Source organism: Dromaius novaehollandiae, chromosome 19 (genome assembly GCF_036370855.1).
Source record: "Dromaius novaehollandiae isolate bDroNov1 chromosome 19, bDroNov1.hap1, whole genome shotgun sequence".
Taxonomy (NCBI): domain Eukaryota; kingdom Metazoa; phylum Chordata; class Aves; order Casuariiformes; family Dromaiidae; genus Dromaius; species Dromaius novaehollandiae.
This window is the reverse complement of record NC_088116.1, coordinates 6,216,006-6,237,182: the sequence shown is the minus strand read 5'-3', so window position 1 is coordinate 6,237,182 and position 21,177 is coordinate 6,216,006. Positions and strand designations below refer to the sequence as shown.

General features: G+C 37.0%; 2 protein-coding genes across 6 annotated transcripts in view; one reads left to right on the top strand and one right to left on the bottom strand.

Annotated features, from left to right (window-relative positions):
• SLC46A1 (solute carrier family 46 member 1) overlaps positions 1–21,177 on the bottom strand; it is a 67,610-nt gene that overhangs the window by 27,624 nt on the left and 18,809 nt on the right. The window contains exon 3 of the mRNA XM_026105607.2: positions 5,172–5,222. The gene's annotated coding sequence lies outside the window, so the exon portion shown is untranslated. The remainder of the gene's footprint in view (positions 1–5,171; positions 5,223–21,177) is intronic.
• FOXN1 (forkhead box N1) overlaps positions 9,715–21,177 on the top strand; it is a 41,291-nt gene continuing 29,828 nt past the window's right edge. For 3 of the 5 annotated variants that reach the window (XM_064523293.1, XM_026105640.2, XM_026105639.2), the window contains exon 1: positions 9,715–10,063. The gene's annotated coding sequence lies outside the window, so the exon portion shown is untranslated. The remainder of the gene's footprint in view (positions 10,064–21,177) is intronic. The other 2 variants (XM_026105641.2, XM_064523292.1) reach the window with 1 other exon arrangement.

Here is a 21,177-nt window from a genome sequence, read left to right as displayed (position 1 = left end):
CAAGTTCTGTGTCCCATCCCAGCTCTAGAAATAAAAGTCTTTCTCCTCAGTGTACATGGGGTGTGTGGAAGTGCAGGATTTCATAGTATATGTTTCTATATTTTGGCAGAGATACTATAAGAAAAACATGTAGCTTACTAGCCTAGAAAAAAATCTTCGGTCTGCTTATGCTGTAACCACACACCTGTATCTCAGAAATATGAGACAATTGATGGGTAAAGGGGAGGGGACTGATATCTTTAGTTTCCTCTGCACCAGGTGCAGTCAAGTATGTAACATCTTTCTAGCCACTATTTTGAATCAGTGCCACTTTTGGCCTACTGTACCTGCTGAACAGCCCCTGCAGGGAATGACTCCAAAACATGCCCATGCTCCCTGCTCCGGCAAGATCAGTTCTTACCTGGGGCCCTGGCGGGTGCATACATAAGTCAGCCAAATCCTGAAACCATTCTAGCACAGCTGCAGTTCCTTCAAGTCACAGAAAGACAAAACCACTAAATCTTGTACTAAAAAAAAAAAAAAGTATCAATTTATTTTCCTTACAGGAGGCACCAATTAATTTCCTGTTGCTGCCAATTTATGCTCCATCTTTGCAGGACATAAAATGTGTCATTAAAGAAATCTGTTGCCTTGTCAGAGCCATATCATAACATGTCAAGTTTTCATCAACAGAGACAGAAATGGACAAGACAATCATCCTGACTCTTTAGTTTCTTGAACTAAACTGTAAAACTTTTAAAATCCAATTGAATTGACTGTAAAAAAAATCTAAGTGGCTGGTTCTCCTGAATGGGATTCTCTTACATTCTTGGGCAAACAGGGTAGAAGCAAAGGATATATATGTAAGCTGAACAAACAGATTCTGTTTACAAGAACAACGTTCAATTTATTTCTCTGTACCATAAGAGTAACAGAAAATATTCTCTATGTTTGTTAAGACAGCAACTATGTGAATAAGAACAAAGTAGCTGCTTTTGCAATACTGATCGCATGAGAACAAATGTACTGCTGGCTATGGAAACAGCAAATTTATTTCCTAGCTCTATTCCTTTTAAATTAATTTCTTCTTTCTAGTAATAGTGTCACATCAAGTTATTCAGTATTTACTGGAGTAGAATAAGCCATGTGAAACTGTTTAAGGAAATATGTTTTGCCACACATTATACGACATAGCAAAGACAAGAGATGCCAATGTTACAGGTACACATTGTAGTGACAGGTGGAACTGGACTGAGCTGCTCAAAAGGGATAGTATGTTACTGCAATAGCCCATACTGAAGCACAGGTCATATTTCTGACATTTTTATTTCTTGAATCTGACTGTGCAGATAACTCTACAAACTATAGAATGCAAAGTCTCTAAGTTTCGGAGCTTAGATCTTCATTGGGAGGGGAATATTTGGTATTCTTAGGTGATGATTAACACGAACTCTTGACTTACAGTTTATAAATATGACAAGTCTTTAATTTATACAACGAGTAATAAACATTAGAAGACAGACCTTGAGGAGAAAAGAGAGATACCTTCATATCTAGAGTGTGTTAGCAGCCTGTGTCAATTACAACTGGTCTCAAAGTAAAACCTTTCAAGAGTCAATCCATTTCAACTTAAGATTCATAAATGGCCAGGTGTCTTATACTCCATGTTATAGCAAGGAATTATCAAACATGTACTACAGCAGAATGCCTGGTTTTCTTAAATCTGACTCAGATTAATTTTTGTCATGAAAGAACTATCTGCAACTTTGGCAGTTGTAAAAATATCATGCATGGCACCACCTGCCAGACTAATAACAATAATTAGAAATGTAATAAACTCTTCACTGGCAAGGTAACAAATTGTCTTATCCTTTGAAAGTCACACTGGCCTGAGGCAATTCTTCACAGACATTGGCCACTGATGTCACAAGATCCTGAATGAAGAGCATACTGTGCAACAAGAAAAGAAAAATAAATGGCAAAGAGATATTAAAGCAATCTTGAGTACCTGCAGTGAATTTTCATTTTACTGATCAAAAACATTAAAACTAAGGACTGACAAAGAGTTGAGAGTGTGCATGAACCAGTCCTATTGGTTACTGTGAAACCTTACAGATTAGAGCATTTGGAGGACCATATGGACTCATAATACTTGCTTAAGAAACAATTTTTGCTGAGTTTAGAGTGAAACCTTCAGTTGCAATTACTTCTTCTTATACACCTTTATTCTTTTCATCTGTTGAACAACACTCTTCCAAACAATAATTTGCACTGAATAGCTTCCGTATAGGTTTTCCCTGACTATCTTGTATCTCACACATCTAATTCAAAATTCTGAGAATCTGAGATCAATATTTCTTTCTCACTGAAGTTCCTCTATGTACCAAAGTAATTTTGGTACATATTTTTACCTCCCATTACAACTTTCTATTTGAACAGGATACACAACTTCACATTGCTTGCTTTTTAAGAGAGTGTTTAAGACCATCATCAGCAATGAAAATGTTTCATATTTTCATGTCCTTATAATGTTTACGCTCCCTCTTCCATGTACTGTGTTTTAGCTCTAAAAATTCATTTTCAGGTTCTGAAAAATAAAAGCCATCCAGAAATCTGTGAACATAAAATAGTTGCTTCCATCCATGTCCTTCTTGATTCCTCTTCTGCAATATATGCAGGTAATTCGAAAGAAGAATAGTGCTACAGGTTCCATGTTCACAGACGACTGAAGAGAAGAAAATCAAGTCATAAACGCTGCATAAGCACTTCTTTCTGAGGCTTCTGATGATTTCACAGCCCCAGTAAGTCATCTAGGAGGGGCCCATGCCAGGCAGCAGCCTGCTTTTGTTCTTTGCTTTGTACTAAGAAGGGAGGGACATTGCTGAGGTACAACACTTTGAGTATTTATATGATTCATTCCTTGTTTCATTGAATCATTTTCTAGTTTCTAAGATAATACCTCTGGGATGATTTCAACTACTGTTTGCGGAAGCATAAGGTTTTGTGTTTTCCACTATTATGTGAGAAGATAAAGATGAAGGAAGGATTGCCCAAGCAACATGTGAAAAGGTTTTGGATGGGATGGTGGAAACCTCTCTCTCACAGTTCTGATCACCAACCTAATTGCTCTGAAGTCTTGCACAGAGGACCCTGGCAAGGTCAGCTCAGAACCCCAACTGACAGCCAGGCATATTTCCGTAACCTCCCTGCTGAATGTGCTACCTACTTCCCCAAATCCAAGTCAGCTGCAAACACAATGTCCTAAAGTGGGGCAAAGAATTCATCCCAGGCTGTGTCTGCATTATAATTGGTTAGGAAAATCCAACCATGCTATTTCTTATGAATGTCCCAGGTAAACTCTTCACACTCTTTCTTTCCATTTCAAAGGCAATACAACCGTAGCCAGTTGAATTTTGAGATAAAAACTTTGAGTGGTCATATTAAGCATCTGCCAGCTCTACCTATAAATACTGCAGTACAACTATGTTTTCATAACATACTCGTAAGAAACTCACGTTGCAAGAACTAAATTTGAGTTGTATTCCTAAAGCAGTTTTTCTGCAATACAACTCTACTAATCCTGTTTATGCATCCATATTTCTCACTCTAATAGTGTCAGTGCATTCTGGCAAACTTAGGACAGATATCCCCCAAAGTTTATGGAAATGGAGAACACGAGAAAGGCGTGCATGTATTGGCGCTAGCTGCTTATGGAACACTGTAGTTAGGAGCATCCAAGCACACTCCAAGAAAGGAAGAAGACAGACCAGTTGTACTGGTTATTAGACATGGTTAAGGGGCTTTAAAAAAAAAAAAAAAAGAAAAGAAAAAAAAGAAAAAAAAGACTTCTGCCAAGCCAGTTATAAGAAGATAATCATGTGCTAGCCTAAGCCTCTGGCAGGAGTAAAACACTGTTAGCTGTCTTTTAGTTAGCTAAATATTAATCATCATGTTTAGATCAATCATGTCACTAACTTGTTACAAACTTGCTTAAAGGTTGTGGTATAGACAAGAAATACTATTTTATCTCTAGCTGCAGTATTCCTAGACTTGTACAGAAAATACTTTGAGCAAGGCAAATACAAAAGCAATGTTCCAATTATTGGTAAGTTCCTAAGTTTTTGGAAAGGGATATAAGAGGCTCTGCGAGCAGAGAAGTACAACATGTTCCGAATACAATCCAGTGTTTTGAGTGCTACATGAGAGATTTCAAAATTATTCAAAACACATCATCTTCAATCGTTGAAAAATACTGGTGCAAGAATACAATATGTTTCATCTTGGGCTGCAGAGTGTGTAAATACAGTAAATTACTTACATGCTTCATCTGTACCACAAAGGAACAGTGCACATCATTTACGAACAAATGTTGTTTCTAAGCTCTGTCACAACTCCAGAAAGGATGCTGCATGTTCATGATAGAATGTCAGCAAGGAGGAACAGACAAGAAAATAGCCTGAGAACTAAAAGATGTACACTATTCGGAATAGGTGTGGGTTATTCAACACCCTGAGAAGCCATCTTGCAGCTTAAAATAAATGGAAAATAAAAAGAGCAGACAGCAAGTCTTAGAGGCAATAATATGAAGTAATGTATGAGTGAGCATTTCTTTGCTTATGCTCTAATGCTAAGTGCCCAAACCTGCATAACATATTCAAAATCATGAATGTGACCAGATTGGGTTTGTGAGACTCATACAGTTCAAAGGCCTCACTTGTAGCTCTGTATATTCTTGAAACTCCCACAGTCCCTCAGGGCCTTAAAACCAGGATGCAATAGCATTCTCCTTTGAATTTCATGTGGTCTGACCTTTAGCAAGTTCTATTTAGATAGAGAAGTAGAAGTGAATAGACAGAGGATCACCCAGCTGTTCTTTTCTCTCCAATATAAGTAGCAAAGTTTCCAGGTCCATTGTCAGGTGCCTTAATGAAACTCTTCTAGGATTCAATCATTTGCCTCCTGACGTTGGCCACACTCTCTTACATTCATGACTTTGACAGAAAATGTATTCATTAAATTACTGTGCTCTGGAAACTCATGTAAGATAGACTTTCTCCTTATTATTCTCATGTCATCACAACTCCCCCAATACCCTTCCTGCTCTGTTCAACTCTGAGATGTTAGAAAAAACCTGGCAGCCAGAAATGAAGAAACTGTAAGACCAAACAAACAAAGACAACCTGCCAACCTACCATTTAACCAGCAGCTTCAGGCTAGGAAGGCTTTCTCTCTTTCTGTTAACCCTGAAACAAAAAAGGGAAGAAAATCGCAAAAGGTTCTTTTTAAAGTGCAATGTCAACAAAAAAGGGAAAGTTGACAGAATGCTGCCAACTCTTCACAAATTACATGCTGTGAGAAAAGAAGAAAGTATATGATATGTCACAGGACTTTTCAAAATGATTCTGAAATCTCCAGCTTTACATATTTACAATGATCAGCTCCAAGGAGGAGTGAACATTCATCCCTCAGTACAGGAGAAAGGTCCACCCACCCTGGAACCATACAGGGTCCTGAACTTAGCATATGATACTGAATTGTTATAAGGAACAAATACATCCAATGGCTAAGCGTCAGGAAAAATAAACCTACAAGGAGAATCAGAGATTACTACATTAGCCCAGTATCTCTTTATTAATTATTCACTCCTGTATTGAACGTTGCACACTAGTAGCAGTCTTGTCAAAAAAGCAAAACAAAACGTATTGGTAGATGACACAATGACTTTAACACGTGTTTAGATCACCTGCCTGAATTTCACCTAGAGCAGAAAGGCACAGAGTCAAATCTAATACCACGTCTTGAGCTCATCCTCATTTCTAAAATAACAAAACAATAATAGCTTACAGTGGCTGTCAGATTGCTAGGGATGCCATACTTCGTGGGCAACACTAAATCACTGGTCGGGAAATGGTATTTCATATATAACAATGGTTCTTTATATTTCAACTTAAGATAAACAATTAACAAAAAGAAAGTTCTGCAAATGACAACAAAAGAGCATCTTATGGGTGTGCCAGATTTAGAAGCTATAATTCAGATCTACCTCCCCAGTGAATTTTATCCTTCAGTCTTCCAACTGAATACTGCAACTCACAGCTTCTCAAAGCTGTAATAACTAGAGGGTAAAGAAAGATATATTTTGTTAAAGAGGAGACTCAGAAGGGAATGAGAATTCTACGCTCTTAAATAGATTGAGTGCTAAAATTGGTAACTTCGGTTTACTGATTTTCTTTTCTAGAGACTTCAAGGTACCAGATAAATGCACTTGGAATTATTTCTTTGGGTCGAAAATGGGCTGAAGTGTATGTAGGTTAAACCAAGGTGTGTATTCCCTAAGGATATCTCAGAAGATAAAAAGCAAGCCCTGACTACTATTTAAAGGCAGCACAGCAGACGGTTAAGTTACACCCAGGTGTGTCTTCCCTCAGGTGATCCCAAGGGAGAGATGCTAGGCCACTTTTCCTATTTAATGGTGGCAGAATAGCTGGTTAGATTACGTCTTAAGTCATTTTGTAACCTTACCATCAAAATGTTAGGATACAAAAATTGCAGGCCTACAAAGCTATTCATGATAACAAATACTGCTGCCATCACTGCATAATAAAATATAAACAATGTATTAAAAATAAGCAATTATCCCACTACTAAATTAAATAAGAATATTTTATCAAAGGAATGAATTTAGCTCTGGTTGGGCACAAAATGCTGCAAGTTCATAGGCAGAACTCCTCACTGACAAATCTCCAGATCAACAAGACCATTCTTGCCAATTTTAAATAGCAGGAGGGGTTTACATTGAGGTCAATAGTGGTTTTTCATATAATGGAACCCAAGAACATTTAAGGTTAATTCTGAATTAGACACAAAGTGTCGTGCAGTCCTTCGAGCCCAGGCTTCCATTTCCAGTGCTCTGCTTTGAAAACACTAGCTAGTTCAGGAGAAACGTCTAAGACAAGAATCTAACTGTGTAAAGTAAAAAGATAATCATATTCTTCCAAGTTCCATTACAAAATGGACTTCTCATGCCTGAGATATCACAACATGGCATTATAAGAAACACTGTGCAGGGTGCCTGCTCCCTAAGCGAGGAAAACAAATACAGTAGTAGCCTCTTGAGCTATTCTGGACATCTTACAAAGACAGAATTCTGAGTCAATTGCGCAGACTGTCATTTCTGTTCACTATGCAGTATTGCTTGCATAGAAGTACCAAATAACACTGACATTTTAGTAGTTGTCAAAGAGTGGCTAAGTTAAGTCCTCATGGAAATAAACAGGAGCCATTTCCACTTACCAACATTATACCTTCAAACTATAGACTCAGTCAGATATCATTCAATTGGTTACATTGACTTGCATTTTGAATATTTACTTTGCAATTTTTGATGGCTGCAATTTTACTTCTCCTCCTGTAAATGAAAGATCAGATTTGGGGGCAAATTTAACAGTTTAAAATAGCTGCCAGTACACTGAATAAGCATTTTAGTCTTCCAATAAAAGCTCTGACCAAGAACAGATCTAAAGTCAACTCATTATAATAGTCTAGTCTGGATCTGACAAAACTATGTTTGTTCTCATGTAAGCCTCCTGATCTCTTCTGTTCTTTGCTTGTGGCTATGGCTTCACCTCCTGAAGACCAAACTGCATCTAGTTTAACAAAACTCTTCAAGTTCACTCTAAGACAGTTGTGTGAAAAAACTTACTGGCCTTATAGAGGTAAGTCTACAAGACCTAAAGGCTTTAAATTTTACAAAACTATTTTGCCAGTCAAAAGGAAAAACACTACAAAGCAGTACTGCTGGATGGGCTGCACTCTTTATCTCCAGTCTAGGAATAAAGGTGGATATTAATGTAAGGCTGTTGGTACACATTGGTAAGAAACAGGAAAAGTCTTCAGCAAATATTGACTCCCCCCCATTCCTCTAAGTAATTCCTGCTGGTAGTTATCCCAGGAAAGAAGAGATAATGCTTGCCTGTCAGTAGTTCACTTTCATTCAGGATCTTATCTGTGCACTGCGATCGACCTGTGACACCAGTGCAAGTAAACACACCCAGCAAGTTAATGTTAAACTAGCTAACTTGGGTACCAATAACTAAAGAGCTGCAGCAGTCTGGATTTCAAGGTAGGCTGCAAAACTCACTTAAGAAACTGGGTTCATAATCAGATCATTAGTCTACTTCAGTTCTGCACTGTTGCACTTAGTACCTAAGTTACTAACCTAAAACCATCTCGGATTTGTCTATCTCAGCCATCAGAGTAAGAATTGGAATTAAGGATAATGCAGATTTTGGGAACAATTAAGTAAAGAAGTAGAGTGTAGCCCAGACCATCTCAGAACCTTCCTTAGCAGCTTTAGAGATATAATACTGAGGGACATCAAATGTGAAAGCCCTCAGAAAAGACAAATAATTATCCAGCATTATCTTTGAAATCTTCCAGACAGGAAAAAGCATATCCACCAACAATCCATACCTACAATCTCTAGAAGATCCTGCAGATAAAATTACAAAGTCTTAATTTCTAATATCAAAAGTTCCTGATAGATCTAATAAAATCAGACCAGCAAACTCTTGCTAAGAAATAATGCATCACAGGTAAAACCATGGCTTCTCTTCCACAGGTCCTCTTGCTATGACATGTGGATGCCACGGTAGATCTTTTCTATCTCAAATTTGTGCGATATATTCTGCAATAGGAATCACAAAAACACTTCATGAATAGCATGAACCTAACATGAACATAATTATTCCCTACAAAGCAGAGAGTGTGTTTTTATCAGTTTCAAGACCTTATTCAGTATCTTACCATAATCGTGGGAGATAAACATGGGTGTACCTATACAATAACCTGGGGGCCACAAAGATGTTTCTACTGTTTTGTGGAATGATGATAATTATATTTAGCACTCATTCAAGGCTTTTCATCTTCAAAGCACTTTACAAACATTAATTAATCCTCACAACACCCTATGAGGTAGGTAAGTATTATTACGGTAGGTGTGATCAGGTTTGTGTAGGGGACTGTAGAGTATGCACAAGCCAGGTAAGGGCAGAAGAAATACATATTCCTGCAATTGCACATTTACACTCAATATTCCTCTCTACATATCTGCACACAAAAAGCAGACCTCTCCACACAAACATATATACATTCATGCCCACACAAATGCCTACACTCCTACAACCCAGTCCTATTTTTATAACTGTGCTAAAGGACTCCGTTTTTGGAAGGACTATTAACCCAAGTATACTTGTTTTGTAGTGTTCCTCTTATATTTAAATGGTATAATATGTTTTGACATTCTACGGTGGAGCCACAGTTCCTTTCCATGATGAGGGTTCAGACTGAACAAAAGTAGGAAAGACCCCTATTTCTGATAGCTGAATACTTTTTGATAGTATGGTGAAAGCCATACCAGGAAAGTGTTTTTAATAACCACAGGTGGATAATAGGTTTGCAAAACATAGTAACAGATGGGTATTTTAAATCAAAAGAAAAACAGAAAGGTTGAGAGGGAACATTCTCTTTCCAGACAGTTAGAGCTCTATACCTGCCCAACTTCTCTGAAGAATTACCAAGAGAACAAGGAAAAAAAACCTGCAGCTTAGTCATATTTGTATTCTTATTAAATGCAGGATTGCCTGAGGCGAACAAGAGCTGATATCATAATTATTGGCTTGCCTAGCCAGCTGCCTTCTCTCACCTAATGTAAGATCAGATCCTTCCAGCCTTTGGAGACTCTATACTGCTGAGCCTCCACTCTCTCTGCAGGGCTGTTTGAATGACCTAATCTTGTCCTGGAGCAGCAGCACGCCGTTTTGCTTCAGTAGAAAGGTAAGAGGAAACCTCTGACAACTTCGTACAGCTTTTTAGAATTCAGCCGTGAAAGCCAAACGGAAGGGGGAGCAGAACTCTTTTGCCTTGCCTCATCTATTTAACCTGAAGTCCCTGAGGCTGACTTTGAAGAACTTCAGGCTGCGGGAAGGGGAAGGTCAGCACCTACATCCCGTTCCTCGGCAACTCCTATAGGTATTTATCAGCTGCAAGTGAAGAGTATCAAGCGAAGGAGTCAAGAAAACACCAGGTAAGTTCATAGGTCCATTGGTCTTTTTCTGGGAGAAACGAGGACAGTAGGTGATTTCCCAAAGGGTGAAAAAAAAAAAAAATTAGTTCTCCTTGTCTTGGGTGTATACCAGCTTGATCTAAGCTACTCTCTGTTCCATAGTTACAAAGAAAGCTGGAAGTGTTTACCATTACTTGAAATGAAATGAAAGAAATAACTAAAAGACAAAACAAGAAAAGTATCTGTGAAAAAAGCGGGAAGTGTCATGCCTTACACATTCATGATAGATTTACTCTAAAGCTTTCCAGCAATGAATCAAAAGTTTGGGAAGTTACATGTTTTGAAATCAAGCTCTCCTTTACTATGGCCTCCGCTTTAAATCTACTGTTTTTGCCTCATGTATTTCATAGTAGTAGATAAAAACTTTTTTTTAGGCTTACTCTTACATGTAAAGGTAACTAAAGTGAAATCCAGGCAGAAATTAGTATGCGCATCTTAACTGCAAAAATGACTAAATCTGAGCACTACAAATGGAAACTTGTTCCTTATTTCTTTATGTGAATAGGACATATATGGCTCTCGTTGCATTTCTTAGTATCAGACTGTTAGATTTCCAACAAGAAGGGAACTGTTTTGTGTTACAAACACACTAATTATCAAACCTATAAACAACAACTAGCCGTCATTCACTTCTGGCCCTCTTGCAAATTTATCAGACATCAGATTAAATCTTGGGGAATTAGACTTCATTCTGCAAATGTTTCAGTTTCATTTATCCTAATGATATGTTTCTAACTTGAATACTGGTACGAGCTAGGTTAAACTGGATGAGTTTTAGGCTGAAAATGTATATATTTTATTTATAATTTTGAACATAAAAGAACAAAAATATTTAAATATCCAGAGTGCATATTTCTTAGGGAGTGAAGGATTGCATACATTGCTCTCAACCAAGTGATGCCCCATATTACACATGCAGCCAAGAAAACATAACAACTGAAGAACATTGTTCATCCTACATCCAGGTGAGGGGAGATGAACATGGGTAGAAGTAGTATTAATGTAAATGAAATAAGAGACTACATCCCAGTAATTTGAGCATCCGTACTCTGCTCCAAATGTTGAAGTATAGTGTGAGAAAGCACTAAGTTGCACATGAGCACAGATACTTGTGTAATTGCTAGGTATAACTGGAGTCACATAATAGCTACTGAGACAGCAGTCAGTTGAGTACAAAGGGGGAGTTAATGAAAATATCTGTATACCACTGTGATAGATGTAATGTAGAAATACATTAAGACACACGCATTACTGTAAAACACAGAGCTCAAAGAGGTAATCACAGAAGAAGAGACATCTACATGAAGCAAAGTCTTTCTGATCCATTCCTTATACTAACAGGCTGTTTTTTAGGAGAATAGTTTGCTGCTCAAATACAGTTTTTGAAGGGTATAATGAGAAAGATGCATAAAAAAACAAAGAACACACTATGTTCTTTTAAAATACCCATATTGTGAAAACAGAAACAAAAAGAAAATATAATTGTTTAGGATTCCTGGAAACTAAAGATTAACCAGCAACAACAATAGCAACTATCTAAACTTTTTGCTGCAAACTTCAGAAATTTTACTGGAAAAGTGGTATCATGTAGAAAAACTTTCAGTCACGACTCCCATAACCTAGTTCCATAGGCTGTTAAGAGACCAAGGACAGGAAGACAGTGATGGGGCCTCCAAAACACTCTGAAACAGAATTTTTCATGTCCTACAAAAAAATATTGATACCTGAATCACACTAGGAAAAAGCAGCCTCTGATTACAGCCCAGAGTGACTAAAGGTAGATCTGAAGCCAAAAGTTCTGTGGTAATCCATGCAATAAGATTAAAAAGGCATAAAGTTGAAAAAAAAATCCATGTATTTAGCCTTTAAAAGGTAGGGACTTAAAGTGCTGAAGAATGTGTATAATTTTTACATGTATTTTTCTGCCATGCTTACAAATCAAACAATTACAGATGCAAAATTTTCTACCAGCTTACTCCTCATTCCTGCAGAAACTTTGGAAGCTGGTTCTTTCTGACTGCATCTATTGGAAAGCGAGAAAAAGTGTTGTTCTCGATGCAGCATAAGTGGGACAGTATTTGGTAGGTTAGTGCCTAAAAGCCACACAAATAGTAAATGAAGCAGATAAGATTTACTATTTGTGGCCCTCTATTGTTAATCAGAAAGCCTGAGTTTTACGATTTAAGTCAAACACACCTCTCTGCTCTCCTGCACCTCAAAAATCATTAGCTTGAAATAGAAAGAGATTAATTATGGAGATAATGCAGATTAAGTGAGAGGTACAAATAAAATCCTGCTGTCATACATCTGTCTGTGAATACGACCAGTGCCCATCTTTCCAAGACAATTCTCTATTAGGTTAAGATTTGCAAGTAAGGTGGTAGTTCTCAAAAGCGAAGCAAGGTTGAAAGAGGCCAGAAAACCCTGAATAGAGGCCCACTAATAAATCACCATGACATCGTCTGCCCTAGGAAGCAAGGATGTGAGGTGCTCTTCTTTCCTCTGAGTCATTGTTGAATCAATGCCCTGACATGGTGCTAAGGGCAGGATGCTGCTCACATTAAGGACTAAAACAAAGTCCTGGCCAATTCTATTTATCACACACTGCTACTTTTAATAAGATTAGGAGAATAGGTAACCCTTCTGCCATATTGCAAATATAAATTCAAGTCATTCCTTCATAATCATGACCAGCTGCTCTCCTGCTTCCCTAAATAGCTCCTCACTCCACAAACAAATGTCCTATTTTTTTTAATTTAAGTCCTGTGCAACATAGGACTTGCTCCTCTTTTGTGCAACTAAGTCCTCTGGCCAAATATATGATATTACCAGTAGTTTCTTCCACAATGCTCTGAAAGCCCAGACCCTTCACTACAATCCAGTATACTAGGCCTGTTAGCTTCTTGAAAACACTCTCTTCCCAAGAGGCCTATATGCCACAACTCTTCCTTTAAATCAGTAGTAACCAAATCAAAAGAACCAAATATTCCAAACAAATGGGGTAGAAAATATTCATATTTATTTTATTTGAAATGCAAGACCTCTAGACTTGGCCACAGAACAACCAGGTTATCTTTTGCATTATAAAAAAAAAGTAATAATGCATATGTAGTTTACCTGAATTCTCTAACTTTTTCAAATAAAATTTATGCCCTGTTAAATGTTGTCTAGTGTTGAAGGGAGCTGTTAAACACGTGGTTAGTAAAGTGATCCCTGTGTAGCCTTTACAAATCTCAACAGTGTCTTATGAGGCTTAGTAAATATATGTAAAACCATTTTAAGATGTTTGGATGAGACAGGACTACTGCAATCCAAAGCATTATTATCTTTCTGTTGGTGAAGTGCTCAGAAATGAATGAAGCATACTAGGGTGAGGTTCCATCAGTCATATAATGAAGCTAAACATGCTGTCATTTTAACCCAATTTGTTTCCCTCTGTACTGCTGCCTCACCAGTTTGTTAGAGCCTCTCAAAGGAGCTCATCTAGTGTCAGCTTACAACTTCCACACCTAGCCCGTACTTTACTCCTGGAATGGGTACGTATCCCTGCCCTGCAAACTCTTAACTGCTGGTTCAACAGACCTGCCAGGACAGGTCCCTGCAACATTCCCCTCTGTGGGCAAATGGTAGGATGCCAGAAATATTAGACAGGAACCTGTTCTCCCAGGAATGTAAGTAATTCATAGAAGGAAATAATTTACTATTTTCCCAGCTGGAATAATTAAACAGCTAGGCACTGTCCTCCCAAGTTCCAGAAAAGAACAGCAAACCAGAAGGGAGAAAGAGCTGGAACGTTCTTCAGTATAACTTTTCTCTTCGAGACTAAACAACCTTAATTCTGTCAATCTTTCCTCATGGGCCATGTTTTCTAGACTTCTGACCACTCTCATCCATCTCCTATGGACTCCAAATGGTGTCCATTCTTTTGTAATACAGTGACCAAAACTGGACACAAATCTGCAGCTGATGCTATACCAACACCAACTTTGCAAGTCTCACAGTATATACCTCTGTAAGCATCTTATACCAGCTAGCCTGCCTGCCTTTTTCATTTTAGCATGATGTGGCTTATATAAGGTTCAGCTTGTAACCCATTAAAACCTCGAGATCTTTTAATGCAAAACTGCTACCTAACCAGTTGTTTTCATTTGCTATCTGTAGGGTTTATTACTCCTGCCTAGCTGTTGAGCTTAAGTTATTATTATTGATCTGCATCTTACTTCCTTCATATCATTTTTCCTGTCTCCTTTAGAATATTAATCCTGTCCTCTAATGTATTTGCAAACCCTTCCAGTTTCACGCTTTCTCTAAATCTGAGTAGTGTTCCTCTCTAGTCAAATCATCCAAGCTGTTCATGAAAATACCTAGTATCAGATTCTTTTAGAAATCCACTCAAGATACACTTTCATTCTGACAACAGTCAATAACTGCTCTGAATGCTGTCTTCCCCCAGCTTTACATCCTCTTCACCTGAGTTTCACCTGAAATACATTTCCTTAGTTTAATTATGAAAATGTCATGGCAGACAGTGTTAAAGCCTTACTAATGTCAAGTTATATTGTATGTACTCTCTCCCCTCTTCCTGCAAGGCCAGTATACAGGGAAACTATGCTGGTAAGACAATTTATTCTTAGCAAATGCATAATGGATTTTACTTCTGCTTTTTTTTTTTTAATTAGTTTTTTTTTAATTCTTCTAATTTGGGGAAAATTAAAGTTAAACCAGTTAACCGTAATTCCCTCATATTTTCTATTTTCAAGATAGGCACTATATTTACCCTCTTTCAGTCTTCTGATACCTCACTCAGTGAATTCTCTAAGACAGAAACCTGCAGCTCTGTAGCTCCTTGAACTGATTCTCTAAATTCACTAGAACGAAATTAATTGGGTCCACTGAACTTGAAGATGTCAAATAATCTAAGCCTTGTCCTTTGGGAGGAGAGAACAGATATTTTCTTCAGTATATGAGATGAGAGGCAAGCATCATTAATATTCCAGAATTTCTCATACTCTGACTTGGCATTGCCCCGTTAGATTTCCATTGTGCTTTAAGGTCACTAATTAATGTATGCCCTACTTTTCCACTCAGGAGTAGATTTGGGCTGGGTTTTTCCTTTTGAAATGCAGAGTGTCTAGAGAGCACCTGACCTATCATGTGGGTTTGGGGTCAGCTAATTGAAATATCTAAATTTTGTTTTGGTAGCATGCAAGAAATACTATTGCCCAAAGCTGTTATAAGAACCTTCCAAAGCACTGCAAAATTACATACTAAGACCAACATTTTTAAGATTAGCCAGTAATATAAGGTATTCTGCTTTAGACAATCCAAGCCTAATTTTTTGAGGTGTTGAGCAATAATACCACTTATTTAAATCTATTGGAATTTACTGTCCATAGGTATGTATCAGTTCAGTAGACAGCTTAAAACAGAAACATTTTTGCCCTCACAAAATTTTCCTGCAGTGGCTGAAAGCCACTAAAAATATTATAGCTTCCTAAATTTCTGTCCGTCCTTGCCTAGGCTAGAACACCCTGCAGCCTAATTGGATCTGCATTTGCTACCAATGGTTTTCAGCAGACAAACTTAACAGCAAAAGACAAATGGGGCACAGCATAATTCAGTCATAGCTGTTCTTTTTTCTTCTCTGACCCTAGGAAAATACAGCAGGTGACTGTCTTCAACAGGGAAAATAAGCCAGACTTTTCTATGCATACATGCAGTCAGAATGGCTCAACAGGACAGCAAAGGGGACAAAACCTGGCTTAAAGTGATGGTGTTTCTTCTGGTGGAAAGTCTCCACAAAAAAGAGATTTTTAAGACGATACTAGTACAAAGACAGGAAAATATCAGATAGATGTGGATACAAGATTTTCCCCACATATAAAGAGTTAAGAGGTTTGAGCAGAATAACAAATATTTAACAAAAAATGAAAATGTGGAAACTGAAAGTAAGCATATATTGAAACAAAGATAGACTACCTTGAGTGAGTCCCTTGAAATTAACAGTATTGTTTAATTAAACCTTTCTGTCCATGGGATTCTGAAAAATAAGTGTATGCTAGATCTATCATACTTGCTTCTCCTTTTAGAGGCTATAAGAATCAAATTTCAACCTTTATTTCATAACTGCCAAAGCAAAAAATAAGTTATTTACAAAATAAAAGTTGAGATTCTCATATACTCATGATTTCAGCAGAACTGAATTCCTCAAAAAATGGATGATATACCAAGAATCTCAATAAGGGCAGTGATAATTCACAATATTTTACTTGAGAGGAGAGAAAGAAAGGAATACTTTATGGAAAAACAAATAAAGAGAAACCATATGAGGAATTCGTTTGGCCTAGCTTAGCAAGCCAGATTTGATTTCTGTAAGTGGAACAATGATTTCATTAGTGACATTTAGTGTTCAAACAAATATACAATTTTTGTAACAGATGTAGGCCCTAGATTTCCCTGGCAAAAGAAATTATGCATGTTCTTTTTATTTTTTTCTCCAGCTGATACTCTTCTCTCTACTTTAATCCCTCCAATGGTATTTTTGCTAAATAAATCTTGCTACCAATTGGAAACAATAGTTCTGAAAACCAAGTACTTTATACCTCTGCTCCAGAGACTCTCAGTCATAAAGAAATTTGGTCTTTGACCATAGCATGAGACCTGCCATAGGAAGCTACGGTCACTACAGAACAAGTTGACAAGGAAAGCTAAGTATGATGTTGCTTCCAGTACCTGACAGGCCCCTTCACCAGCAAAACATAGCTAAAGTTGACAAGGGTTCTCGTACACACATTCATTTTATACAGCCAGAGACAAGACTTTAATCCCAAACACAAATCTTTTCCTTGTCTATAAAACCCATTCCACGCTTCATAACTGATAACTACCATAATATAAAATTCTGAGTTCAACTGGCAGACATTAAATCAGAGAGTATTTATATGTGAACACAAACAGAAAAGTCTAAGACAAAACTACTTCCTATTTAATTTTAAGATATCATTTCATGAATAAATATCTAAAAAGTCTCCAAGCAGCATGTTCTTTGTTCAGGACCCTGTTTTTCCTTTTATTTCTGATATTTTTTGCTCCCCTGAATCTGTAATTCTGTGTTCTGTTCTCACAGCACAGTCACAGAACATACTATAATATCATAAATGTAGTCCTATACTTGTTTAGTCAATCTGAAAAAGCTAAAACCCTAGAATGAGTGAAAAATTATATTACACAGAGGTCTTTAAGAAAAAGGAAAATGTTGAACTGTTGCTGTTATTGATATTAATACGTATTTGTGATTTTGCTATAAAATATAAATATATTTTGATATGTCAGCTGTCTTTTTTCCTCCTGAAATAACTATTCTGAGGACAGCGTTAGCAATAATGTAAAACTGTATTTCTAGTCTCCTAATGAATATTCTTTATCAGCTCTGCATCGGGAACAAACATCTACAAAAAGTTTACTTTGCATTATTTTTATGCAGGAGAAGACATATTTTGTACAATATGTTTAGTCTTATACTCTAATGTGGAATCCCTTTAGATTAGTTAAGGATGTTTTATATATCATGGAAATTTAATATTTTAAGAGAATAAACAAACAGTTTCAATCTCTTCATATCTAGCTGTTCCCTAAAACATAAAATTCCATTTCAATAAAGGAGTTACTTTTTCACAGTAAGGAGAGAACAGACAAAATCTCTGTTAAAGGGCAAGAATCTCTATCCTTCACAAGCCGCATAATGATATATGCGTGTCAAATACAACAGGAGCTCAGGGGAAAATACAGGACTTGATCTTGCAAGGAACATAGCTTTTAGACACACATATAACTAACACAGAACACACTCCTGTTGAAATAAAAGTGTAGGTGCTCTACTGAGCTGAAGATTATTTATTGGGCAGAATCACGCCAAGCGGAGAAATTCAGACTTTAGGCTATGCCATCTTCTGGAAGATTCCTGTTTAATTTTAGCCTTTCTTTTTTCTGATTGTCATCCCTTTTCATAATTTTAAAACAGCACTGTGTGCATATATAATTCAATATACTTACCTAAATGATGCTTAGTCAATGAAATAGAGACATCTTAACTTCCTACAATTTTACAAGATTCCTTCTGTATATAGAGCTTTTCGGTGCTTGCTCTTTCTGTGCAATTACTTTATTTCAAGGGTGTTATACCCATATGCTTTGTGGTGAAAGAAAACTATTTTCTAAAGTCCTTGGGTCTTCCCATAAGGGAGAGGTGGGGAAGAATACTCATTGTGCAATATATATGAGTATCTCCTTAAAAAAAGCTATGAACTCCAAACTTTCCAGCTTTCGTGTTTTATTTCATCTAGTTTTACTTTATTTCTTTTAAAGAAAAGAATATTATATAAGAGATTTTAACTAACTATAATTTGGGATAGAAAAAAATAAAAATATTTGCCATCTCAGTTATCAATAAAGTAGACATGTTTACCCTGAAAGGAACAACTCAGTAGATGGACAGAACTCAAAATGATTGAACCTGGGATTTACAGGAAATACTGGAAAGCAGATATGCCATTCTGAATACACACAGAACTCTTGAAGGAGCTCCTCTATTGTTTTAGATATTCATAAGAAGGTTGAAATATTTAAGCATGGAAAAAGCTACTATAATGGGCTCCATTCCTTAAGAAACATTATTGATAGAATATTTTGAGAATTAAGCCCTGAAGAATGTATATTATGGAGGAATATGCACATCACAAATTTGTGCATTTCATTCTCAGAGTGGTTTTTGCTGAGTATGGGACCATCAGTTGCTTAGTACTGCTGCTCTGTTTAGTCAAATAATGGCCAAACAAAAAATGAATATAAAAGTACTCCACCGTTCAGAAGTGAGATGGACCAGGCTGAAAGTTCATTCTAGATGAACAAATTACATTATTTTGCTAAAATTCTACATCAAGCATGTAAGTCGTGCTGCCTTGAACAATGTATTTTTAAACAGCCAGAAATTAACAGAACTGGGGAAAGAATTGTAGCTTTGTTTTGTTCTTCTTTTAGAAGAAAACAGTTTTCACAAAGCCTGAAGAATTTCACTGAAAACTTTAAATAGCATAAGACGAAGAATTAACAAATACTAACTTAAAATCAAATTGCTGGTTTTGCTATTTTTGCTTATAATAATAAGGAAGCAGTGTGTGTGTATGAAACAGAAATAGACTCTAGGAATAAATTAGGGATTGGGAAAACAGGTGGGTGTAGCAAAGGAGTGAGTACTAGTAAAGTGGTGAGGGTAAAGAGAAAGAACAATTATTGGTCACTTTGCAGTGAAGCAGAGAAGAGGTTATTGGGTGAATGAACTTTGGTACAATTTACTCTATCGGGATATGGTCATATTTATAGGTTTTGGGGGACTCTTAAGGCTGGTATCATATCTCCCAACTGTACATGGGGATGTTTATAGCTGTGCCTTCTCTCATAATTTTTCCTCATTTTCAAATCCTTCCCCCCCACCCCGAACTTCCTTTGTACTTATGTTAATAGAAGACATGAGATTTTGCAAGGCTTACAAAAATATAGACCTGATCCTTCCCAGTAAGTTTAATGCCTTCATGCATGATTTTGTTTCATTCACCATATTAGGCTTGCATTTTCTTTTGTCACTCCTTCCCCTTCTTTTAGTCTTCCTAATTTCAAAACACTTGTATCTCATGTTGTTCTTAACAGATATTCCCTCCTAATGGGTTAGCATATTTGTACCTTATTTATTTTGCAAAACAAATGTCAGGCCATATTTTCCCCAAGGCTCTTTAATCTCCCGACTGTCCCTCATTTATTCTTCAGTTTACCCATCTGTTCCTCGCTCCTTCTGAAACTCCAAAGCGGATGCTTTAAATTACAAAATTCAGTTTTCAACTTGAAGCTATGGAGTTAATGGAAAAACTCTGTAACTTTGGGGGAGGGGGGTAAACTATCAGGCATCTGGCTTCTTATTTCTTCATCCACAAATTTACTCTCATCTCCTTTTCCCAAACTTTGCAGAAGATATTAAACTACAATGTTTGCTTCTGCAGGTAAGTAGCTGTATCTCTTTGGAAATATGTCACCCATTACACTGCAGGGTTCATGGTATTGAAATTGATAATACCTTCTCCATTTTCATTTGTTTAAAACAGTGTGCAATGCAGTGTGTATGATACTGGAAAACATCCATCCTGGATGAGACCAAAGGTCCATCTAGACCAGTATCCTGTTTCCAGCAGTGGAGAAAATTAAATCCCTGGAAACAGAGAAACAGGGCAAACATGGTTTGCACCTCACAGACCTCCTAAGGTCAGAGCTGGTATCCGATAACCCACAATGGGTTTCTTTTCCATGAACTTGTCCCGCCACCCCTTGAATCCATACAAATTTTTCTATCTACATCAACCTGTGGTGATAACTTAACAGTTTAACTATACACTTTGCAAAAAACTAACTAGTTTTGAACCTCCTTTCTACTAGGCTCATTTGACAGGCTGCAACTGTTGAATTGAAAGATGACTGCCTTCAACCTCTATTCACCCTCTCCATACCATCTGTGATTTAACAGCTCTCTCATTTTTTCACCATCACCAGTCATCTTTCTTCTAGGCCAAAGCCTACTTAGTCATTCCTCATAAGGAAGCTATTCCAGATCTTTGATCAGACTTGTAGCCCTTTCCTCAACCTTTCCAGTTCAGCTATCTGCTTTTTGATATGAGGAGAACCAGAACTGCGCATAGAGTTCAAGATGGCAGTGTGCCATGGGTTTATACTGCGGCAGAATATATTTTATTCTGTTTTTCCCTAATAATTCTCAGTAGGTGACTTGCTTTTGTGACTGTTACTTGCCATGAGTTGATGTTTTCATGGAACTATCACTATTCCTCTCTTTCCTAAGTTTTAATGATCAGCTAAATGCCCCTTCTTTTAAAATATGAAGTTAGGATTGGTCTTGGAAACAATGTATTTGTGCATCTCTTTAGGTTTATAGATAATGCTAAATATTCTATCATTGAATTTCATAAGGTCTTTCTACTGTTTCTGTTACTTAATCTTCATCTTTCATTAGCAACTTT